Raw genomic sequence first — 26,188 nt, forward strand, 5'->3', positions numbered from 1 at the left:
GTGTTAACTGTTTATATTATATTGGGACAAAAGGGTGAATTTATTGTCTCCAAAAAAAATGAAATCTTCAGTGGGTTTTGCTGGAAACCTGTCAAGTTAAATGTGAAGGATTGATTCCTGTCTTAAATTACCAGTTTTATCAAAGAGGAACAGGCAGTAATCCTTCTGCAAATACAAGGAAAAAAATACTGTGAAATGATATGTAGCTGCTTTAATTAGAAAGAAATCTCTCGTAGGTGGGTTGAGTGGTAGCCTGTTGACATTCTCTCTGCCTGGTTTCAGAATGAAAGTTCATGCTGTTTTGAGGTCTGATTTATGAGATGGCAATGTGTTTTCAGTCTTTGACTCATACCCAAAATGTAATTTCTCACTAATCTGCTGTTTAGGGACTTGGCACACTTCCAGGACATTGGCATTCTCCCTGCCGGTCCCTACGTCACGCCAAAAGCCGGAGGGTTGGTAACCTCTGCCGTGCTTAAATTACTCACAAAGCCCTAGCAAAAGTTGTTTTGGTGGAGGTTTGCTCCCGGGGAATGGCTGGGAAGGGTTGGAGGCAGTTGGGAGCTGGCGTTCAGCAGCGTCAGTAGCGACAGGCTGGGAGCGCGGGGAGGCCGAGATAGCGAGCTCTTGTGCAAGGTATGTTGTCCAACTCGTCCCAACGTGGAACCGCGGTGCCCGGGAGAGGTCAGCCGTGAAATCCATCCAGTGGGTCTGTAAGCCAGGCTTTTTTGGGTCCTTGCAGCACCGCCAGTTCCCTTCCCGGCTCCGTGAGCAGAGAGTAAGGCTGGAATTTGAAGTTGTCACGAGACAACAGTGGTTTTACATCATACCTTCTCAGCAATGCTTTAATTAGTGTTTTTCAAAAAAGCAGATTTAACTATTGAGTACTTCTTATGGACAGCAGTGTGGGAGGTCTGGGTTAGAGTCAAAAGAGCTGCCAGCCATACAGCCATGTTCTTGTAATTTGTTTCAGTATGAGTTTGCTTCTCCACACATTATATATCATGTGACAGTCCCACAGTGTGTATTAAATGCTTCCAGAGTAATTCAAAACTTCTGTATGTGAGCATGCTGTAAAGTGGTGTCCTAAATATACTAGCACTTTTGATGTATTTAGGAGGTTGGAAAGGGATGGGAGGAAAGTTTTATTCCAAGAAATAAAGGAAATAAGTTACATGAAGATAACTCTCTCCATTGAAAAGTTAATTACAGAAATAATTTTATTACCCAGAGGGCAAGCTATTCTTCAGAGGATTTTCAGAGAGATTTATATGTGTGTCAGGAGAGAAATGCTGTCTGATCAGGAATTTTATCTGATGTGTCCTTTTATTATTTAATAGAAATAAGTAGTTTCATACATTCAAGATGAATTACAAATGTCTTCAAAACCTGTAGGATGCCAGGCCTCAGAAAAGGAGTCCTATTTCATGTCTTGCTTTTGTCTTATCCTCTGTTAATCTAGTTTCATAATTAGAAGTAAATAATTTCTTGTCCCCAAGAAGTAAAACTTTTCATTTGCTGACTTATTCAAAAGATTGCATTTAACTTTTGGATTTCTAACATTCCAAAGCAAATTCGTTTTGCTGCTATCACCTGAGGCTATTTGCCTGCATCTTAAAGCAGTGGTGATATGCTGTGTGGGATAACATTAATGTGTGCCTGAAGCAGTGTGTGTTTTGACACCACAAGAGGACTGCTGTGTTCTGCTGTTGCACCACTGTTAGCACAGGTTTTTTTATCTACCCAAAACAGATTAAATAAACTGTTGCTTAGAAAAGTCAGCTTAACAGGCAGAGAACAGCGTGCTGGTAAGACATGCATCTAGTGTCAGGTATGACAAGGTGTTTGATTTGCCTTGGATGTCGAAAACTGGTCAGAGGAAGGTACCATTAAAAGGGTGGGTCTGCCTCTGCTGCTAAGGAGGACACGAGAGTTGGCATCCTTATGTAAGAGCAAAACCAGTCTTTCCCATTGTCTGGGAGGTTGCATCTCTGTCCCTGTTACACTTGTTCGATTGATCTGTCACCTCAGGAGCTAGGCAGGTCCTCAGGAGGAGCACTTCCCTTTTGAAATGGATGAGCTTTGTGCAGTGGTGCTCCATGTCTCTGCTGCCTGGCAGTTACCTGTGGTATCTCCTTTTTGCCTTGTGGGAAGTCATATTCCCTCAGGCTGTTGCCATCTCAGGCTGCCATCCCGTCCCACCTGGGCAGGCTCCCTTCCCAATGGGAAGAGTTATTTTCTCCTTGTACTTTATTTCTGAGTGTGCTTGCTGCCTTTTGCTGTACCTTTGCTGACAGCTGTCTGATGAACAGTGCCACAAAGCCATTCAGAGTTTCCAAACTCTGTTGTGTGGTACGGTGTTCTTGAGTCACCTGAGGTAAGGTCAAGACCCTCAGTTCCTCGTGAACGGAATCTGTTCTGAGAAAATAATCTTTTTATCTGGTGAGGAGGCTACAACTTTCACTTGTGTTTTGTTTTCTCTTCTAACTGAGATGATGCACAGGCATGATGTGAAACCCTCCTCTATAATTACTAGAAGTAATCTGGGACAAGAGGAGCAAGAATCCTCTTACATACCCAGACTTTCAGTTCCAAGTGATTATGTGATTATCCTTTTTGTAAAGAAAAAGCTCCTTAAAATTTTATTGTTTAGAAGTTTGTATGAAAAAGACTGGCTAAAATTACTGGTTGCTGCTCCAACCCTTGCAAACTTTATGCTTTGCCAGATCAGCAAGATTAGTAGTTGGGTGGTGTGGAAAAATGGTGCTGGCATGGATGATTTCTTTTCTGCCAGTGAAAATGGGAGTGTGGATTAATGTCTGAGATTTATAGTTCAGTCTTTCTGTAAATCTGCAGAAGTTATTGCTCAGTGGTACAGTAGAGCAATATGTCATGTGTTCCAAGAAGGATCATCCAGATGGACTTACTCCTCACATACCCTGTCTGGAAGTCATGTGCATATCATCTTGTTCAGTGGCCAGTTATTTGTGTAAATGCATTTGTGTCTCTCTTCAGTTCTTTTGGTATATTTGATTTTTGTTTCTCAGTGTAGTGTTTTATAATTTCTAATTGGTGATGTTGTTTTACAACACAGCAGTTAGTGAAGGGTTTTAAAATTTATTTATACTAATGCAAGATTGTCTTAATACTTCATTTGATTCTTTTTTGGTTCTGTCAAAGTAAGAATGTAATACAAGCTTAGTGACTCTCAGTTGTCAGCCTGGTTACTATTTAAAAATGTTAAGCACTTCCTCACCCAGCTCTTTAGGGGTGACACACCCAGTTGTTACCAGCTGTGGAAGGGTTCTTAATAAAATCATACCAAGGAGTTATAAGGGAGAGTTCACATAGGCAGATACCAAGCATCATTTCAGTGGAGTTTGTTATGTCAATTATCAGTTTTAAAGCAGGCAGCCTGAATGCTCAGAGTGAGAGTGTAAATTCAAATTTGTCTTTGAAGAAAATTCATTCTTCTACATGAAAAAAATTATAATTCTGTAAAATGAGATTTCCTCCCAGTTGAAGAATATAATTAAATTCTAATATTAAAAAGGTGGGTTAATAGAGTAAAATATTAAACTAAGAAAAAAAAAGAGAAAATTTACTGCAAAACTTTTTTAAAGTTACCACAGCCCTGACTTCTGATGTTGAAGTTTTACCATACTAATTTCATTTTTCAATAATAGGGCAAATTAAAATACTTAGCTGCCACTAATATTGTTACTACATTGTTATATTTAGAGTGTGTCTTGAATGAAACTAAAAAGGGAGGCCCCACCTGGAGCACTGCGTCCAGCTCTCAGGCACCCACCACGGGAAGTGTGTGGACCTGCTGGGGTGACTCTGGAGGAGGGCCAGGAAGGTGAGCAGGGAGCACATCTCATATGAAGGCAGGCTGAGAGAGCTGGGCTTGTCCAGCCTGAAGAAGGGAAGGCTCCAAGGAGACCTTCCAGCACCTAAAAGGGGCCTAAAAGAAAGATGGAGAGGGACTTGTCACAAAGGTGCATAAGTGGTAATAGTTTAAACTAGGATAGGATGGGTTTGGTTTTGGAGATTGGGAAGAAATTCTTTACTATGAGGGTGGTGTGGCACTGGAATAGATGGAAGTGCTTGAGGCCAGATTGGATGGGACTTTGAGCAATCTGGTCTGCTGTGGAAGGTGTCCCTGCCCATTGCAGAAGGGTTGGAACTAGATGATCTTTAAGGTCTCTTGCAATCCAAACCATTCTGTGATTTTTTTTTTTCCAAGATAGGTCGAAGTATCTCATCACCTTGTAGAACCTGGTATTTGGATAAAGCCTTCATCTTTTTTCTGGCCTGCACTTTTCCCACATATTCATTATCAATCTTGTAATATGTTAGTTATGTAAAGCAAACAGAAAACCCTGTTGGAGAAGTTTTGCTGAAGTGGGACTAAGTACATACATGAGAGAAAATAACAGAGCTATGACTTTGGCCCTGGCATTTCAAAATGTTGGGTAGTTTTTATCTTAATCCATTTAATGTTTAGTATAATCTTTTTTTATGAATTCCTAAACAAAAAGCAATCCTGGAAAAATTAAAATGCCATTCTTTCTGTAACATAAAGCTCTCTATAACTAAAGCCAACTGGAGAGAAGTGACAACTGTTACATGAATGTTCATCCTTGTGTTCCTGCATTTCAGCTGAGCTTTTGAGACAGACTCTCTATTTCAGTTCAGAGATAACAGTTTCTGAATTTAAAATACCACCCAAAAAAGTGGTTCAGAGAATAGATGCTTTCTAAATAAAAAGTGAGAAAATTAAATGGTTGCTGTGTGGTATGGCTGTAAGGACATATTCTGCACCTGTTGTTCCTTTTGGAGCAGGATATATTTAATGGGATGCTCTTCTGATTATATAAGAGTGAGCTCTTATACCAACCTCAAGTATCTTGTCTCATATTAAGAAACCCTCTCCTTTTGGGGGCTGTCAGAAGGGAAGCCACCTGGCAGTGAGTTAAGCTAAACTCAGTGCCTTCTAGCACCTACCTTCTTTAGCCTGTAATTTAAATTACAGTACTGCCACCGCAAATTACTGGTTTTGCGGTAGGAAGTAGCTGTACACTATTTCCTGATACAGTAGATACTGAATTAAAAAATATTCTCCTTTAATTGTAGTTGATGTTTCTTATGACTTGAATGTTCTTCCTGTCTAGTCCTGGGGAATATGCTGCATTTCCTGATTCCACTTCTGTTTCCTGCTCAGGGTGCTTTTTTTCCAGGGTAAACAAAGGCAAAGTGAAATTTCTGTTCTATGGGATGAATGTTAGCACTGTTGAGCAGACCACTGAAAAAAGCAGTCTACACAGAAATTCCTGAAAATATGATCTTTTGAGTGGGAATCAGTTATCAAGGCTCTGTGGAAATTTTTTGAGAGCTTTAATTGTAAAAGCAATACCACATCTCAGTGTTAGGAGGAATTTTTTAGGTTTGCTTTGCCAGAATCATCCAGATTTTTAAACTGTTTGGCAAATCAGGTGAAGCTGAGGTATACCTGAAAGCCTGAGGTGTGATGATGAGACACTCTTTTGGGACTTGTATCTTATTTTGCCCTTCAGGAAGAGCTGTCATATTTTGCTCAAAGGAGACAGAGTCAAATACCCTGAAAATGGATACTTGAAAAACCAATCAAACAAGACCCCAAACCAACCTCAAAAACAACAATGAAAGGAGAGAGAATGCAGATCAATTGTGGACAGATAGTTCAGAGCTGGTGTTTTCTGTTGATAATACTGAATTTGTGGTCTTCTTTCATATCTATTTTCTTAGTTACTATATTATCTTGAACTTTTTTTTGTTCAAGAATTGAGTGCTTGCAATAAGAGAGTATGATAGAGCTGAACCTGAACTTGAGGTGCTGATTTTTCTAAGAAACATGCATTTTAATGAGTTGAAGAACTTATTTTCTAATTTGGCCTCATAATAAAAAAACCCCAACCAACTCAAAACACTCACACAACATAGAACCACCCTTTCCTGCCTTTTTATTTTGTGTAGAATAGAAAGTGGTGAGATGGATGAAAGCCAAATGCTTCAGTGCATGAAGTATGAAAATGATTGGACCAAAACTTGTGTCTCCTTCAATTCTCTTGCTTGTACCTATGTGACTGAAGAGTCAATCATCCCAAAAGCTTCAGCATTTTAGAAACTATTTTTGAATTCAAACTGAGGTGAAACAAATAAGAGACAGCTTATTGTGGGTCTTGAAAATTGAAATGCAAACCATTTAACCAAAATTTAATTAGGAGTATGAATGTGGCTTTCCCCATATTTATATTCAGGGAAATAACATTTTTTACACATATGGTTGTAATAGGCCTTTATTGTGGTAACTAAGTTTCCTAGTGACAGTTCCCTTGAAATGGAAAAGTGCAGCACTTCAGACTGACTCTAGAAATGTTTCTACAACTTTGTAAATGTGTAGATTCTCTTTTTGCTATGGGTATTGTCAAAGAAATGTATTTGCTTCCTGGGTATAGCTATATTCTAAATATTGAAATTGCTGTGTTTATTTTTTTTAATGATTTAGCTAATTGCAAGATCAGTAATTTCACATGTTTTACTTTCCTTAGTATTTGGGACAATTATATAGAGATAAAGAAAAAATTGGTTTTTTTCAGTCTTGTGAAACTGATGTGCTTAAGTGAAAAATATTCCTGCTCATTTCACTAATCTGCACAAACTGTAAATCATTCCAGTAAGAACGTTGTAAGCAATAAAATATGTTCCAGACTTTGGACCATACCTGCTAAAAATTTACCTTCAATTCTTAGGTTTAAAGTCTATAAAGTGTTAGGTGTGGTGCCATTTAATCTGTCTATTTTCTGGTCATTATGAATAGTATTGGAGATAGATCACTTTTGCTGTTGAGTAATTTAAAAGTTAATAATTTACACTTCCTTTATCAGATTATACTTTTGATAGTGTTTGGGGTTTTGTGAAGATGATTCTGCTCTAAGAATGAAGAACTCTGGAGTTCTGTACCTGTACCTACATGTGTACAGGAGGAGTTTGAACAATTCAGAGTAACAATACAGGTAGCATGTTTTAGTTGTATCAAAAGCAATTCAAATATGTCTAGTGACACAGATCCACAGGCTTATATTGGAATTCAGGTAGTTCTTCTACAGAAGTGAATGATTCCCTGCAGAAAATTGCAGTAGCTTTCTACAGAATTGCACTGGTTTGTTCAAAGTAATCATATTTGATCCTATTACATTTCAAAAGTATCTCTGGGATAACTTTGGGGTGGGAGGGGCTACAAACCCATTATTACTGAAGGCCTTTATGCTTTTTCAGTGTTTGTTTGTATTAACAGAAGTGTCTTTAGCATTTTAGGATTCCCATGGGAATTCATCTAAATCTTAAAATACCTGTATTCATTTTAATCCCCTAGCTTCCCAGGATTAAATGCAGTTTATAAAACAATGCATGAGAGGGAAAACAGCATTTTTGATGGGTAGCAGTGAGTACCTTACAAAAGGAGGTAAAGAGAAAGCCAGCATTTTTTGGTGGTGGCTCTTTTTTCCTCCATACAAAAGAAGTGTTTGTGTCTGATGTTGGAAATCGAATGACTTAACTAACATAAGCTTATTCTTTTTCTAACATCAATTACACAGAAACATGTATGCAAGTTCACTATTGTATTATTCTAAATTGTATTTTACTGCTAAATTGCTGAAGTTCAGTTAGTTTTTCTGCAGACAACTCAACAGGAAGAGCTGCTATATTTAAATAGTGGGGGAAGCTGACTTCTTGAAGTTTTCCATGGGTACAGGAGTTTGCCAGTTCACCATACTCTGTAAATAGAGAAAGTAAAGCTGAACAGTGTAGTGACAGTTTTTGATCATACTTCATGCAAAACCGTACTTCTGGCCATTTTTATTCCTTTCAGACATTTCAGTTCTAATTATTATTACTGCTTAATTGGAGCACTTACTGTATCCTTTGAAGTGACATTAATGTTTTGGGGTTTTTTTTGCTGTGAATGTCACAGAATGCAATTGGCAGTGAAATAACAATTTCAAATATTCTTACAAACTACATTTCCAGAGGGTTACAGGGTTGTTTTCATGCCGTCACTGAAACCAATTAAACAAAATAATATCTCACCACATGGTTAGATGATAAGAACAGGCGGAGGGTTGGAAATAAAGAGCCCTAGATAGCAGCCAAGCTTAACCACACAAAGGCATGTTTCTTTTAAATGATAGAGATCTGTTGTCTTTAAGAAACAAAAGGAAAAAAACCCCAACAACAAAAGCAAAAGAAAACCCAACAAGGGAACTGTTCTCCAGACTGAACAAGCTGGATGATCAAGCTCAGGATCTCCAGCCATGCACATCCTGGTGACCTCCACTCAATTTGCTCCAGTTTATCCATGTCTTTCCTGTGCTGTGAGACACCAAACCAGAGACAGCAGCGTTACAGAGGTGGCATAGTAAGTGCTGAGGACAAGGGGGAATGATGGGCTCTGTCAGCCTTCTGACATGCTCCATTTTGCACACCCAAGCACCATCTCATTCAGCCCTGGGTGCTGTTGGCCAGTGGTGCCAGGACTGGCTCCTGGCTGAGGTTCGGCCCAGCAGGACCACCGGGCCCAGCTCTCCTCTCCGCTCTGCAGTTACAGGAATTAGGTCCATCCATGGGGCAGGGCTTGGACTTTGTGATTATTGGATGCCATACGAGGTTCCTGCAGAGCCAGTCCTCCCAACAGCCCTGCCCTCCAGCATATATATCCCCTCCCTGCCATTCTGTCTGCCCAGGGAGGGAGCGCAGTCTCAGAACCTGACTCAGAAAGCAAAATTCTGGAAGCTGCTGCAGCTGGTTTCTGGGACTAGAGTAAGAAGGTTGACTAATGCTGATGATATTTCCTCTTTCCTTTCCCTTCCAGAAAAAATGTCCTGCAAATGTAAACACGCACACACCTTTGAACCTAGTATGTACAGATATGCATCAACTGACGTGGATTCCAATGCGTTATATGATAAAATATTTAACTGGGGCGGGGAAAGGGAGTCCAAGTTCAAAATACTTCTGCTCTTGCAAAGGCTATTAAATTACAGACAGCCACTTGTTCCCTCTGAATAACCACTGAAATACGCTTGTCAGATTTATGATGCAGTAATGTATTCTTTTTAACTCTGTGACCTGATGTTGTAAGATGCCCTCAACTGTGATAATTTTCGGGGGTGAGGGATGTACTTGGTAAAGCACTAGCTAAAAATGCCTGAGCTAACAGGAGGCAGTTTATTTATGTGTGGTTTGACTTGAAGCTGTCATGTATTTTCAACACAGATCTGTGCAGTTAGAGAATTACTGTACAATTCCACAACTGAATCCTAATGTGTCCAAGTATACCAGTGTTAACTATGCTTGTAAACAGCTTTTAGTAGTAATTTTCAGGTTATTTTTTTCAGTAACTGTGCTCTTTTTATGTATAAAATAAAAGGAAATTTGGGTTACTTTAATGAGAACAAGAAAATTTAGTACAATTTTGGTTTTGTATGAAATTATGAGTTCTAGAATGCCTAAAACTGCTCAGGCTGAGATAAAGGGCTCAGAGGTTTTGTGAAGGCAGTGTTCAGTGCCAGTCATAAAAACCCCAAACAAACAAAAGTATAACCAACCACACACAAAAAAAGAAAAGGACCCAACCTTATTCTAGAAACAAGTACTAGGAATAGGAAAACCAACTGTACTGCGTTGCTGTGGTTAATCTGACATTTGCTGGTGTTGTAATACCATATGAGGCTTTGGGCTTGGATAATTTTCCCTTTTCTCACTTTCTCACTAGCCCAAATTCCCCCAAAAGCAGATCTATGGAACTGGAATATCTTCACCCTTATGGCATCTCTCTGACTAAAAGTAGGGATAGCTTCCCCTGCAGGCTTAGTTAAGCATGCTGAGAGTCCTGAATGAGAGGTGACGGATGAAGCAGAGAGCTGGACAAAGTTGCAAGCTTATAACAAACAAATAAACAAAAAAACCCCCAAACACAACAAAACCCTAGCAGATGGTGTGGACAAGTGATTCAACTGGTCACTTCATGCAATGTTATATGAATAATCAATGAAGGGGAAGTAGGCTTCCTTGCCAACAGATGATGTGGATAATCAAAGTTTACTTGCATTCAAGGGATAGTGGAGAAGTTTAAGTAAGGGAAATCTTTTAAGAGTTACTTAGTATGTGGAAATCACATCTAGCTTAGAGAGTCCACGAGGGAGAAACATCTCTCCTGTCTATTTTTGCTCTTCCTTAGGCAGCCACTTGGGATTACATGGGAGGATGGGATCTTGAGCTTGATACAGTTTTTTGATCTGGCCCCATGTGGATGTTGCTGTGTGTGGTTTTAGAAAGATTGCATACAGTGAAAGCTGCTTTTAACTTCTGTAGCTGTATGGAAAACTCCAAGAAGCAAAACTAAGGAAAAAATCAAACACAAATCATATGGAAGCAATTAATTTGATTTGGTAAATCAGTCAAGCAATCATTGTTAAGCTTTAGCAAATGTGGACCATTGTATGTACAGCTATTTGAAAAGATGAATAAAATCATGGTAGGTCTCTTAATCCAGACCAGCATTCTGTATGTGACCGGGTTGTACAATCACAGGGAAAAAAATGGTATCATTAATTACTGGCAATTTAACATATGACAGTTCTTCATTAAGCCATTGGAAGCTTCATGAAAAGCTTCAGAAGAATAATGAATAAGAATGGCTGAAAGTCTGTTGAAATAAACTGGTATATGTATTTGCCTTTGCTATATTCAGCATAGTTGCTTAAAAGCTACTTTTGCTCGCAGAAGATCAGTTAATTTAAGAGGTTTTGTTACTGATTTTGGCATGGGAAGTGTAACTGTAAAATCACACATCATATGGTTATGTAGAAGGCACACCCACACAGGCTGAATAAGCACAGAATAATATGCATTGGTAATGATACTCCACTTGTCCTGCAAAACCCTCTCTCTATGTGCAGAACATTTTATTCTTTGAAATCTGAGCTTGCCTCTGGTATTGAATGTTGGCTGCTGTTGGGAAATCATACAGAAGTCACTTAGTGCTGGTGGTTTAGTAGCATTTGCCATTTCATAGTGATATTTTTATTCTCTCAAGAGGAACAGAATCTCTTGCAAAAGGATAATTTTCTTTTTATAAACAACATTTTGTCTTTCTGAAGCGTGTTCCTTGTAGAGCTGCAAGCAAAGTCCTTAGTTCAATTCTGTTTTCTCTAATGCTGCTTGAGTAATTTGTGAATGTATTCAACAAGCTGGTTTGATAAATAACCTATACAGAAATCCCTAGTTATCCAGGTATTGCACTCAGTCTGGCATCATGATCGTGACCTAAATGATGTGACTGCATTTGTAAATTACTTCCATTTCTTGCTCAGTGTTGTTTGTTTCATTGCTAGGATAAGATTTACATCTACAAGTCCAGGGAATGGTGGCACCGAGTAGGATGAGTCTGAGTGCTTGAGTTTTGCTTGTTTGGGTGCCATGTGAGCAATGGGTGGCTCAGCAGCTGCTCTCAGTGTGCACGGGGCTGCTGGCACGGGAGGACTAAGGCAGGTGTGGGCCAAAGCTGCTTGCTAAAATTCCTTCCTTTAGTGAACAGTGTGAGTTTTATCAGGAGAAAAGCTGGAATGAAGGACTGGAACTTGGTTTTCTCAGAAAGCGTGTTTATACAATGGGGCACTGCAGTAAAAGGGCAGACAAGGGGGATGGGGCAAAGTTGCACCCTCAGTCAGCTTGCAGATGACACCAATCTGGGAGGAAACATTGATCTGTGGGGGGTAGGAAGACTCTGCAGAGGGATGGACAGGCTGGATGGATGGGCTGAGGCCAGTTGGATGAAGTTCAACAAGGTGAAGTGCCAGGTCCTGCTCTTGGATCTCAACATTCAAATGCTTGGGGAAGAGTGGTGGGAAAGCTGCCCAGCGGAAAAGAACCTGGGGGTGCTGGTTGACAGCCAGCTGAACATGAGCCAGTGTGTGCTCAGGTGGCCAAGAAGGCCAGTGGCATCCTGGCCTGTGTCAGCAATGGTGTGGCCAGCAGGACCAGGGCAGGGATTGTGCCCCTGCACTCAGCACTGGTGAGGCCACATCTCAAATCCTGTGTCCAGTTTTGGGCCCCTCAATACAAGACAGCCATTGAGGTGCTGGGGTGTGCCCAGAGAAAGGCAGTGAAGCTGGTAAAGGGTCCGGAGCACAGGTTTGGTAAGGAGCAGCTGAGGGAACTGGAGATGTTTAGTCTGGAGAAAAGGAGGCTCAGGGGGAACTGGTCTCCACAACTGCCAGGCGGGGGTCAGCCTCTTCTCCAAATTAACAAGTGACAGGCCAGGAAGAAGTGTCCTCAAATTGTGACATGTGGCCAACCAATTGTGTGGTTTAGAATTGGAGTTTAGTAAACTTTTCTTTAATTAAAACACTTGTGAAACATTGAAAGAGGCTATTCAGGGCAGTGGTAGAGTCACCATCCTTGGAAGTACTTATGAGTCTTGCAAATGTGGCACTTGGGAACAGTCAGACTCAATGATCTTAAAGGTCTTTTCTAACCTAAACAATTCTATGATTCTGTTAGGGTTCAGGAGAGATGGAGAAGCAGCGAACACTCAAAATTTCTTCTTGTCACCTGTTGCCCAAGAATGTGTTTGTGTGGTTCCCATCATTATTTAAAAATGACTTATTACTGCCTGAGAGTCATGCGGGGAGAGAGAGGAGAAGCTCGCTTTCATCTCCCAGGGCAGGAATCTTTTTGATGGACGTGTACCAAGGGCACGTGTACATTACTTATAGAAGGAGCTTTTGTTTGCAGAATTTTTGTCAGGAAAGCAAATATGTTCAAGCTCCTAGAAACTGTTTGGTCAGGCTTAATTGCATGTAGGTTTTGGCATTCAACATTTAATGGAACATGTTACTGTTATTTGTGCATCTGCAGCCACAGGAGAGACTGTCCTTAAGAGCTAAAGTAAGCAGCAGTAAGCACAGTGGAAGAAAACTACTAAACTTTGGAGTTTTTTTCCTACCTCCACATGTGAGAGGGTACTCCAGCTAATTAGTTCAGGTTACTTCAACTCTTGGTACTATGACTTCTTTGTTAATGCAATTTTAAATTATGAAGACTCCCTTCAGTTTCAAAGCAAGTGCATTGAGATTTTTCTCTAATTTATTTTTTTACTTTACCTGTGAAAAACTTCATAATCTGCTTTTACTGTTAATGAAGAGGAGGTAGCATCTGCTTGGTTTCTAGTTCCTTCTAGTTTTTAGGTAGTCTGTGTGCCACTGCTGCTGTTATTTGGAATAGCCTTCTGTAACTCTTCAGCTAATTTGGGATACCCAGTAAAGATGCTTTCCCGCTGTTTTCATTCTCTATTGCTCAGATGTCTCTGCCAGGCAACTCACAAAACAAACAGCAACGCCAGGTCAGCTTCAAAGAGTGCAGGCTTTGAAGTAGAGAGCAGATGACAGTTATGAAAGGTTAGTCTTTAATGGTATTACAAAAGGTAGCTGTACAGGTTTCCATGCATTTGCTTATTAAAGTGTGTATTGCCCCAATCCTTATGTACAAAAAATAATTAGTAGGTAGTTTTTAGAAAACCTTGTACTTTGTCTAGTGGTAGAGGATACAACAGAGATTAGTTTATGGCCTGAATTTCAAAAGCATGTGACTTTTTTTTTTTTATTAAGGTCAACACAGCAAGATGCAGGGACAAAGAGAAGAGTGTAAGACAAATTGGGTATAGATGGTCAACTTAACACTCCTAGAAAAGAGAGGGCAGAAAAAGTTGTCTTGTTAAATATGGCAAGTTTCAATCCATTCTAATCTTGGTGCCTGCAATAAAATTAATAATTACCTGAGAGAGTAAATACTGTGATATTGTATTCATTGGACAATTATATGCTTAATTTTTCAGAGAGAATTGCTTTTTGTTTCAACGGAAGCTCCATTACTGCTGGTGGTGCTCACTGGCCAGTCTTCAACTTGTGAAAGAACTTTGGCAAGCCTTGGTTGTGCCCCTGAAACACAGGATCCTCTATGCAAGCTAAAATTAGCAAAAATAAAAATCTTTGTAAAGGAAGTGGAATTTAAAAGCAATTTTTATTTTTGTAAGCTGCTCTGTAATCGTGAATGTGTTAGTCAACTTATTTTTGAGGGGAATTGGTATGACACTCAAAATGAGTGCATATGAGATTTTACAAATTGAAAATCAGCACAGACTTAATTTAAATGTGCATTTATATATTTTAAATGGCTTGTTTACTTCACATCCAATCTGTTGATTTCTGTGCTATCAGCATTCATCAATTTTAATTAAAAGGAGAGGTAGTTTGAGAGTGAATTTGAGATGAGAGTTCATTTTTTTCTCTTTGCCAAGAATGATATCTCAGTGTTTTTAATTTATTTTTCTTTTCCTTTTGGCTTTCCTTTTTGAAGGATTGCACAGTTTTTGTTGGGAGCTTTATTATGCAAAAAAAAGCTCAAATATACTCACCTGTGTACCGCTCCTGTGTCAGGGTTTTTTCTTCAGGGCCTTAAGTAATAACTATGTTACTTTTAATAATATTTCAAGTAATTACATGTTTGACATTCTGTCTGGAGTTCATGCAACAGTTCTGGATTTCTTTCCCTAGCAGAAGCTTCCAAAGATTCTTTCCTACCTGAAAAAAAAAACTTGGGGCACATATTTTTACGTGTATTCAATGTGCTGTTGTGTAAGGGAAGAGCTTAAAATGCAGTGTGGCAGAAGGCTTCATATCTGTCTTCTTTCTGAGCAGTAAATATCTGACTGTTGGAGCAGTTCTGAATCGTTCTTTCTCAATAAATCAGCGTCAAACAGATGGCTGATTTGTTATTTCATGAACTGCTTTTGATAGTACTGATTTCTGTTACTAAAGATGATGCTTGCATAACTTACATGGCAGAATGAGCTGGTTTTTAGTATCTTAGGAAACTGGTGTACTGTCCTACTCTGCCATAAATGCATTTCCTTGATGGTGAAGACTGTTACCTATCTTTATACCTTCAGTCGCTAAAAAATAAAAAATCTACAAAAGGGACTTCTATTAAGTTTATTTTTAAAATATATTATCGTAGCAGGTTAAGTGGACCACTAACTGCATCTACACTGAAATGGAGAGAAGATAATACATTAGGAGCATTCCAGATAATTTTTTTATGGTACTTTCCATCTGTCAAACCTCATGCAGTAAGAAAGTGGTAGCCTATTGCAAAGCACTTTCAGTGTTGTGTGGGCAATGTGGTCAACAGTTTGCTGTCTGGCAACCAAACCTGATGATGATGCTCAAGCTTATCATCCATGTTTACTATCTGTGGGTCAAAGCGTGAAGAGATGTTCACCCTGCTCTTTTCTCCTGTACTTTCTAGGGGTTACCTTCCTGTCAAGGAATAGCTGGGCTTTGCTGCGATTTAGCAACCTATTCCTAAGCCATCAGCAGAGATTGATGTGTCCTCTCCTCATTGGAGGATACTACTGGGTATTCCTCCTCCACACTGAGTTAATTTCTTCTTGTAGTTCTCTTAGCCTGCAGGTGAAAAGAAGGGGAGATCTTGGTAATTATTCTGAGTCTCACTGTTGTAAGGTGCGTGTTGCTGATGAGACCGCTGAGATGACTTTTTGTGTGATTCTTCTGCAACTGTAATTTGTTTCAGGTAGAATTAAGTATAATCAAGAGGAGAAACAGGCCATTAATTTTATTGAGCTGCCTTTAATTTTTCATCCTGTCTAGACTATCAGTCCTAATTGCAGGATGATGGTAAAGTCTTGGCTTTTCACTGAATTGTTAAACTATGAATATAGTGACAGCACTGCTGCTGTTGGGATTTCTGAATACAATAGGGCCAAACACTTTAGATCAAAAGGGAAATGTTCATAGACAATTCAAGGTAACAGATCTGGATGTAGCAGTTGCTAATGCAGCATGTATACTGTCCCATGGGAAGCTGCAGTTTGTAGTAAACTGGCACTATTGACGTATTTTTCAGTTTAACCATTAGTTTGATAATCTTTCCAATGATTAAATGCAGTAATGATTGCGCTTCTCAGAGTTTTTGAGATGCTCTTAGTTTTCAAAAGCTGTGGATTCCTAAATGAGAGTCTCATGGTTTTTGTTAATCTTCTCTTGGTGATAAATAGTGCCTGTTTTTCCTGTAGAAATTATGAGGACTGTTGGACAAAGAATTCATAGAATAACTCCATCAAGAGCCTGAGGGTTGCTTTTGTGTTTTATTTTGGCTCTGTGGTTTGATTGACTTCTGGGAAGGATAGCTTGCAACCACCATGTGTGTTTTAAGGAACCCACTTCTCCAGTGCTTCATCTGGCTGGGCAGCTAGTGAAATTCTGCAGATGGCTAACTGCAATTTCCAAGACTTGATGCATGTAGTATCTTCTTTCTCGTGAGAAGGAAGATTCCCAATTTAGCATTTACTCATGCACTCGTTAAAGATGTTGGGAATATTGCCATGGCCTCGCTTGGAGCAGAATCTGATAGTTTTGTTCCACTCCTTCCCTACCAGCAGACTTAGTTGTAATAGCTTGTTGGAGCACTTTGGTGATGTCTTAATTGGTGTATTAAGCCTATTTTTTTCCTCAGTCATCAGTTTTGTGATACAAATTACATACTTCATGAGTACTGGTGAAAGAGCGGTGTGAGATCATCTATAGTTCCCTGGCTAGGATTGTTTTCCCATATCATTAATTTCCTTCAAGTTTTTATTCTCAGACTCCTCTAACTTTACAACAGAAACTCTTAAGTGACTAATAGCACATTTGGTTTCAGTTGGTTGGGATGGTCAGAATGAATGTAAACTCCAGCTTCAGAGGTATATGGTCAGACTAGCTTAACTTCTCTCCTCCCCCCACCCCTCTTTTTTTTTTGCCTCCCACAAAAGTTTTCTAACATTCTGGCAAAGCAAGTATTTGGACTTTTACCCATTCTTTCACTTTACAGTAAAGAAGCATTCTTTTTTCCAACATTAAAAACTTGGCCAGAAAACCTGGCCCCAAAACGTTAATGTTTTGAGCAAATGTTTAAAATTACCCTCTTACTTGGCTCCTCCAGGCAGCCTTAAAGCACTGTTTTCTTTTGGGATGGAAAAATTGTTTTTCACCCAAAAAAAGCTAATTAAAAGAGGTAATATTTATCCAGTATTACTGATAGCAACAAATTGAGTTTATATATTTCAGATATTATAGAAATAAATCTGAAGCCATAAGCAACCTGAGTAAGAATAGCTGAATCCTTAAGGAGCTACGTTAATTGTGGATGTTTCAAGAGCTGAGGATAGGAGGTGAGAATTGCAGGAAACGTGGAAAATAGTATATAGTTGTCTTAGATTTTGTCTGTTCTCTAAAAGGGACACGTTTTTCCTTAAGTGTACTACACTCGGTAGATTTTTCTTGATTTTTGTATCTTGTTTTTGGTTTAATTTTTGCTGCTAGTTCACGCCACATCTTCTGGGAGAGCTGGTTCAAGGTAATACATCCTTTTTCAGTGGTCTTTTTCTGTTAAGCTTGCATAAATATTTGACTTTGCATTAATTGAGGAGCTCTTTCCTGGCTCTAAGTATGTTTGTACAAATGCAGACAGATCAAGAAAACATGGGAAATAGTAAAGTTCCGTTGTATCTGCATATCTCATTCCTTTTGGACATATTTGATCACCTTAAGTTAATAGAGAACGGACTTTAATAGAGAGAAGTCAGGTTCAGCCTGTATTACATACTCTTGTGCTCTGTGTCATGAGTGATGATGTTGTGCTCTGTGTTGCTAGGGGAACACAAAGAAACATAGAGAAAATACGGCAAAATTCCAAAAAGGAAGCATTTTTTTCTTTTTTTTTCCAATGCTTCTTATTTGCTCATGAAATATTTTGCCAGAATATTACTGAGAAAACCCAGTAGTTTTTTAAAACTTTTAGTCCAAGTGTACAGACTAAATGAAATTATTTAGTCATGCAGTAGTGATATACTTAAGGACAAATACAGCATCACTTCATCTTGTTTCCATAATCTTTATCATGGACTGAGGTGCTCTTACCTTGTACCCCCATTTCTTCATCTTTGCTCTGCATCTCTATCAATAAATCTAATTTTTTTTATCACTCTTTCCCAAAAGCTTTGCTTTTAGTAGTCCCCCTTTGAACTGCAGAACAAAAAAGCATTTGTTTTTTAATAATGTAACAAAACTTTAGAATGAAAAGAGGTCTGGCATATACACTGCCCCTGTTCTCTGTTCTCCTGTGCAACAGTTTGGCCAGCACTACACTGGAATTGCTCTAGAGGAAGAAATGAGCCATTGGAAATCTTTGAAATGACTCCCAGGTGCTGTAAATTCCATGTATCCCTAAAATGCAGGGGGTCTGCCTCTTCTCCAGAAGATATAACTATCCTTCATACATATACGTGGCATTTATGGGTCTTGGCTTTCCTGAGGAGATAATGACTGGAGTGGACTGAATCCTGGATTACTTTTGTGGGCCTAGAATAGGACATCTGTAGCTTCTGCTGGTAACTCTGAGTCACCTGTGTGCTGAATTGTTTTTTGAGTATGTGTCATAACAACAGCAGCCAAGCAGATGCCTATTTAGACTGGTGAAACTGGCTGTAGGCACAAGTGTGAACACAGCAATATCCAGTACAAGTTACTGTCAGTCATCCTTTTTTTTTTTTTTTTTTTTTTATCAGAGGATATGTTCATTGCCAAATATCTGATATAAATTATGCAGCATAGACTTGAGTTCTGGGTTTTCTTTTTTTTTTTTTTTAAATACCCTGAGGAATTGAGTAAACCGTGCTTTTGAGTGTTATAAGCTGTGGTAAACTGTTTTGCTTATACACAAGGCACTTCTGCACCATTGCTTGTTTGCTTGACACAAGGATAACAAAGGATTACATTTACTAGCTCTTTCCCTGGGCATGAAGGGAGGAGATTGAATGAAGGAGATCGTTGGGGTGGATTTTTCCTCTTCCCTGTGTACAGAGGCTATAAAAATATCTCTCTCTGAGCAAGCAATGTTGTATAACCTGCCAAATCCTAGCTCTTCCCAAGAGACCACCTCTAAATGCTTTATCCAAGTTGAACAATTGTGTTAATCCTGGGGGTTGAGTGTAAGAGAGTGCACATAGGCAGTTGCTAGGAGTACTTGGTAGATGGAAAATTTTTTACCCTAACTTACCTTGCAGTGATTTGTTTATTCATACCTGGAGTTGGTACAGACAAGTCTCATCAAGGCTTGGTAGGAATTAATGTGGTCAGTATTGAGGGCTATTCTAAAAGTTTACTTCTGGCGTGTGTGTGGAAACTGGGGATGTTGAAATATTCCAGTTAGGTGTGAGAGTTGGGAATAAAAAGGACAGTGGCTTTGGAAATACTTAATAATGGCAAAGAGGCATTAGGCAGTAGAGAAAATGAGTTTTGGTCATGTCATGAAAAATAATGCTGTGAGTTGGCATGGTTGCTGCAGCTTAGCTGAAGCAAATAATAGACTTTTTACATATTTTTTTTTTAATAATGCTCTTGAACTATTTTTGAGCAAGCTAGCAGCTGCATGTTTTTGTGGTTTTGAATATATTTCTAAAAACTTACAGGATTGCTTTTGATTTTCTATTTTGATACTTACTTTTCAGTGACTCCCCAGATATACCAACTATTTGTTTTGGAAAGATTGTTAGCCAAATTATACATTCCTCATCTTGACTTCTCTTCAAATTAATGTACAAAATTTATACAACATGGTCTAGATTTGTGTGGGGGGATGAAGGTCAAGGATCTTTAAAACTAGATGCAAGAGAAGTTAATGTAGATAATGATCCTGATGATCAACAGGATGAGCTCAAGTATGTTGATTCTTGAGGTACAAGGAAGGAGTAAGGTAGAAAGGGGGGGAACATTTAATGTAATCCTTGTGCAAAGGTCAACTGAAGTATGTACAGGTTTTTAAAAAAGAAAAAAGGCAGCAGGGAGATAAAAGGAGAGATTCAGCAAAATCATATGCTCTAAATTCTAAATACCAAAACTTGGAAAGAAGTAAAAACCTATAGTATATGTAAGTACTGACATTATAGCTATCTATCAATTGACCTAAAATACTGTGTGCATTGAAGTGTTTTTTTTTTCCTTGAGAAGGAATTAATTTCACATGTGAAATTAAAAAGTCTTCTTGAGTGTGAACAAAGTGATTTGAGATTTGATTTCCTAACACTCTGTGTGAGCTGAGAGTCAACTGCACAACTTCTAATACTTGGTGCAGAGTCCATCTTTTCTCATAAAAGTCAGTGGACGTTCTTATGTTTCTTGGCCAAAGTGTATGGCATGTGACCACTAGATTTCAGAAATAAAATGCCTGCTAGGTTTTTGGTTTTTTTTTTTTTGGTAAGTGCCAGTCTAGATCTGGAATTGGAAGTATCCAATAAAGATTGGCAAAGCATTCTAGTTTTTTCCTGGAAAAACCAAGCAAAAAAAAAAAAACAGTACAAGAGACACACAGTTTAATTGTAATTAGTTAGTGATGCTGATGAATTTTTAGAGCAGGTTAGGAATAGAGTAAGAAAAAGTCACAAAGAGGGACCAATCGACAAATCTACATCAATTATTATCAATTTTAAGACAATTTATTTTGGAAACTGTCTCAGATATCATGCAGTCCAACTTTAATTTTCTTTAATAGAGCTTAATATTTGAGCAGGAAGGTGCATGATCCTATCAGCCTCATTTTTGCCACTGCAACAACTTGCAGTAAGTGCTCCACACCACTTGCCCTGCTCACCACTCAAACAAGAGCCAAGGAGTGCTCAGGTTATCATTGAGGCTCTTCTGCTTGTTTTTCTGTGGGATTTATTTTTATTTTTATTTGACAGGCGGGCCTTCTTCCCTACAGAATGCTAGTTTTCTCTTTGGGAGGACCTCTAGATTGGACTGGAGTATGAGGAAGCTGGCAGAGATGGACCACCCAGGGAGGGGTCGGAAAAGAGCATGAGGAAATGGATAATGTTATCATCTGGTGGCTTGCTGGGGCTGATGCACTTTTCTAGAAGTGCCTGTTTTTGTTTTGATAAGGGATTTCAGAATGGTGTGGAGGCATAATGGGTGAGATCAGCAAGGAAGCACCGTGCTCCAGAGGCAGTGTGAGAAGACAGGCTCTGAAGCCATGGATGGTGATGTGTTCCCACGGAGGGTGTTGGCTGGCTCTGTTCCCTCTCTGCCTTTTCCTTCTTGAGCATTTCTCCTCCACCCCTCAGCTTTAGGAGGTGGGGGCACAGGGTGGAGTCAGGCTGCTCATTCATCAGGGCCCACAGAGCTCCTTGCTGTCAGCCAGGGGTTCCGTAGGGGCACAGAGAAGCACTTTGTGCTGACATTTTATACCTGACTCTGTGCTGCTGTGATGTGAGTGGCATTGGGTCTGGTGGACGTGTTGCTATGGAAAATGCATGTGCTTTTTATAATCAAATAGAAAGGTGTGTTTCCAAACGCTGTTCTCTAACTCTGCAGCCATAGCCTGGCTGGTTTATTTCCAGCATTCTCAGCAGTGAACTGTGGCTCTCGGGGTTGAATATCAATTTGCTAAGAATCCAAGTGCTGGAGGAATGTCCTCATGTTTCTGTACCCATGCAGCAACCACATCTTCCACTGGAGCCTTTCTATTCTCAGCAGCACGTGGGAATTCAGTGAAATCCGATAACAGCAATATTAATAGCAGCTGAGTAGGTGGCCAAAGAGGTTGAAATTTAGCACGAGCCCACTGCTAGTTGGACAGGCAGCGTTCATCTCCTGCGCAGCAGCACCCGGCGGGGGTGCGGGAGTCCTTCAAATCCCCTGACATCCTCCTCAGAACCGTAAGTGCAGCTGGTCAGTGTAGGGCTGGAGAGCCAGGAGCTCAGCAAGGAGTGGGGAGTGGGCTTTTCTGCAGCCAGCTGGTCTGCTCCAGCTCCCAGGCCAGGGTATGGCTCTTCCAATCCCTTCAGAAGGCATCTTGGAGGTGTGTGACTGCTGCCTTGATGGATGGAAGCTCAAAGGGAGAACACTAGTGCTTCTTTTTAAACAGCAATGTATTCAAGCCTTGTGTTTGTGAGATCTGTAGCTCAGAGGAAAGGACAGAAAACCAGATTGGCAGCTGTTTCTGAAGTATTCATCACCAAGGGATGAGTTTGGCACTGGGCAGGGTGCATTTGTCACTGCCACATTCCTTTCTATCAGTGGGAGTGTCTCTGTTCCTTCTTTCTCCCCGTAAATGGGTTCAGATTTGTCTTATCATTTTGGACAGGACCACATGTATTCTTGGCAGCTAACCCTCATTTTGGGGAGAACAGATCTCCTTTCAAACTTGCTTCTTTGTTTGTTGGTTTTGGTTTTTTTTATATTTTAAATCTTCAATCGATAACTATATTTAAATATGTTTCTATATGAGAAACAGACCCTTCTCTGAACAGGATGCTTTAAAATTATCTTCCAGAATTTTGCTCAGACTTCTGGTATCTTGGATATGGTCCTGAGCTCCACATTGTTCTTCCTGGAAAATAATAAAGTGAAGTGTTAAAGTAGATTTGACATCATGAGTTGCTAGTTGCTGGAATTTAATGCATATAAGGACTTAGGCAAACAGAACCATATCCTGTGTCAGAAAAATAAAATCCAAACGACTGAGTTTATTGTTTAAAAAAAATTGAAATAAGTAAAAAAAAAAATCTAGCTTCTTAAAATGCACTGCTCTTTTGTATTGAGGCACTGGAGTGGTGTCTGTAAATGTCAGTGGATGTGTTCTATAATTGGTTAAACTCTAGTTCATTATTTCTTAAAAGTGCTGTGGCCTGCTAGCTCCTCTAAAGTGTATGATTGTCTACAATTAAAAAAAAATATTTTAAATGCCCCAAAATGCATTAAAATAACCTCAGCAGGCTTTCCTCGCTCCTTAAAAATGGGAAGCACAGAGCACCTCTGTCTCAGGGTCATCGCATGGATGTTCTCACGGTATTGGTGTCTGGAGCAGAGTCCTCCTCCACCAAGCCTCCAGCCTGCTCCTCTAACATGGTGCTGGTGCAATTGCTTGTATGAGCATGATATAAAACAGATCAGCAAGCTAATTTAGGGGTTGAAAATGTATATTAGGAAAACCCCACAGAAACAGGTGTAGCCCTCTGGCAGCATGGAACAGCAGTGTGATTCAAGGTTCTGTTGGCATAACCACGAGGGCAGCAAACAGGAGTGGCTGGAAGAGAGAGGGGGACCAGGAAATCCTTAAGCTAGAGCTGCTGCCAAAGCCTTTGTATTGTCAGGCTAGGGCCTTGGTGACTAATTCTGCTGTTTAACCTTGAGCAAACAGTGGAGCTGAGAATAAATTCCTTGAGCTGTGGCTCAGCCTTGTGCTGATCTGCCATGTCACTTTGCTTTATTTTGTAGAGTGGTCTTTGTTGGAGAAACATGTCAGTCTGGAAGTGATGTTTGTCAATATGTGTTGTGTTCAAATGTAACAGAGGTGTTTTGTCTCTAAGCATATCATGCATCAACAAGTGAGAGCTATTCCTGTCCCATTTGTCTTTCTTCTGTTTGCCCAAGGATTGACGTAGATGAGATGATTTATACAGAAGGCATTATTTCTCCACAGGTGGTTGTTCCACATCTTTTTTCATCAGTGTTCAAGTCAGATTTATGCGGTTGTGCTTCACAATTACTGTTATAATATCCCCCACGTGTTGTTGTCTTGTGGCCTTTAGACTTTAGAGATCTTTTCCAGACTGGCTAATCTTGAAGTTGTCTGTAAACTTTTATTAATACTGCTGCCTACATTTAAGATTCCTGCTTTGTGAATCAGGATTCTGCTTTTACAGTGTTGAGACCTCTTTGTTAGCTGGAATTTGATATTGAGGTTAAGATAGGCAGATTGGTGTTGGGGGTTTTTTTGAGCTTCAGAATGAATGCTTAAATGCTGAGATTGTGGCAAGAGCAGACAAAGTATTTACAATAAATTTTTCCAGTAAGATCTTAACTGCTATACTTAGCAGCTTTCTTTGCTTAGTTCAGGCATCTTTAGCAAAGTTGTACTGTTAACAAAAGGAGATAAAAAAAAACCTGTGGGAAGACAGAGAACTTAATGTTTAAAAATACACAAAGTGATTTAGTAAATAGTGTTGCATTGTCATGTGAGGAGGAACTGAATTATTTCAGCAGATTAGTTTTAAGATGCAGCCTTGGCTGTGCCCTCGTGGGCAAAGCTGCAGCCCACATAAAACTTTCAGTACAAAGGTATTCACCTATTCAAACCAGACATTGGATTACACCAATATTCATAAAGAATATGATTAGCATCCACTGGGCTCTATGACATCTTTGAATGAAAACAGGAAAAAGCAGGCTTTCACAGTAACCAAATGTAGTATTGGCATTTATTTGCATTGACAAAGATACTTTAGCAAGTGAGCTACCCCATCAGTTCCTAAGTTAGCTGTTGTATGAGAAATGTCTCTGCAGTCAGTTGTGTGTGCACTTCAGTGCTATAGGCTTATGTTTTAAATAAGGCTATAAGTGTCCCACAGTGTTTGAAAAGCTTAAAAACTACATTGCTGAAGTTCTTGTACTCCATCTTCTAAATAGTTTATTCAAATATAGTGTGAGAAACTGGGTGTTGAAGCCCTGTGTATTTAGAGCCAGGATTGCAAAGGGGAGTTGGAGGTAAGAGCAGGAGCTTGCTGTTAGGTAACAGTTTGTCAGAAGAGTTGTAGGGTCATGCTTACTCTTACAGCAGCAAAGAATTTGCTATGCTTGAGGCTGGTGACTCCATCTTGTCCCCTCCTATGAACCATAATTGTTCAGAGTTATACACAAGACCCTAGATGAATTATTTGCATAGATTGCACAGTAGTTATGTTATTTTTATAACACTTCATGAAGAATTTCCGTGTACTGAAATTATTCCATTTTGTGTTTTCATTTACTGCAATTGAGTTAAAAGCCTTGTTTTTTTGGTTTCAATACTCACAGGGAAAACTAATTCATCCTAAAAGCTCTTCAGTTTGTAGCACACTTCTAAGCAATAAGTATTTACACAATATATATTTTAAATTGAGTATCCTGGAAGGGAAATAGGCAATTGCATGTGCAATTAAACACAGATGAGCTCGGACAGATTGTACATATAAAAGGCTTTAAAGGATCTTATTTCACACAGAGAATGTTAGCAAGGAGATCCAAACTATGCCTTCTGCAAGTTGCATGTCTCAGAGAACATGTAACTGTGAAATTTGTAGGTCAGAAATTAATTTTAAGACTTTCCAGTTAGGTAACAGCCTTGCTTCTTTAATCAGGATTTTTTTAACAAAAAAAAAAATTATATACCTGTCATTTAACACAGATTATAGGACAGTACATTCATCACTCAGAATCATCCTTTTCCTTGGTTAAGCACCATCAAATAATTAATACACACATGTAAAAATGAAGAACAGTGTTCTAGATCAGCAGGGTTTTTCTTGGATTTTTTCCTCTTCTCTTCTGCTCAGACTGTGTCTACTGTGACAAGTTGTTGAAAAGGTTTCAAAACCAATAGATGCAGAGAAGGACAATAGTAGTGCAAATGAAGAAACTTTATGAATGAAGAGTAAACAACTGGTTTGCTTGCTTCTGTTGTTAGCAGAGTAAACATGAATGAAGCAGGGTCTCTCACTCGAGTCCGTGAAATATCTCCCTGCCTGCATTTTTGGTCTCAGGCTGTCTTGTTTACCTGAATGACCTAAGTTTTGTTTTGGTTTTAGTCCAAATACACAGGCCTAGTGTATTTATAGTTATTTCAGTAAGAAAATTTGATTGAAATATAAAGACAACTGAATATTGTTCCTGTTGAACAATGGTTGACTGAAATTATCGCAGAGAACTCAAGGAAAGCAGAAGTGGATATCATTGTGTTCAGTCTTGTAGCTTTGGTCTACTTGAAGGCTGGCAGGCTTTTGGATACATGCTCCTGCCACCTAAGGGCAGAGTTTTCCACTCCTCACTGGGCTGCTCAAGTTTGGGAGCAAACTTTGGGGCATCCTTAGCAAGGGTCTCTGCTTTTGTAATTGCAAACAAAAGCAGAAATTCTAGTAACAAAAGGCACTGAGGGTAAAGAATGCTAACCTTTAAAATGCTCTCTACTGAGTATGAGAAGTGTAATGTTG

The 26,188-nt window shown here is 39.4% G+C and overlaps 1 protein-coding gene across 12 annotated transcripts in view; it reads left to right on the plus strand.

Annotated features, from left to right (window-relative positions):
- The window catches only part of LMO7 (LIM domain 7), a 132,069-nt gene that overhangs the window by 58,746 nt on the left and 47,135 nt on the right, over positions 1 to 26,188 (plus strand). The window lies entirely within an intron of this gene.

Source organism: Melozone crissalis, unplaced genomic scaffold (assembly GCF_028551555.1).
Source record: "Melozone crissalis strain CALT ecotype California unplaced genomic scaffold, PUWL_Pcris_2 ptg000013l_1, whole genome shotgun sequence".
NCBI lineage: Eukaryota > Metazoa > Chordata > Aves > Passeriformes > Passerellidae > Melozone > Melozone crissalis.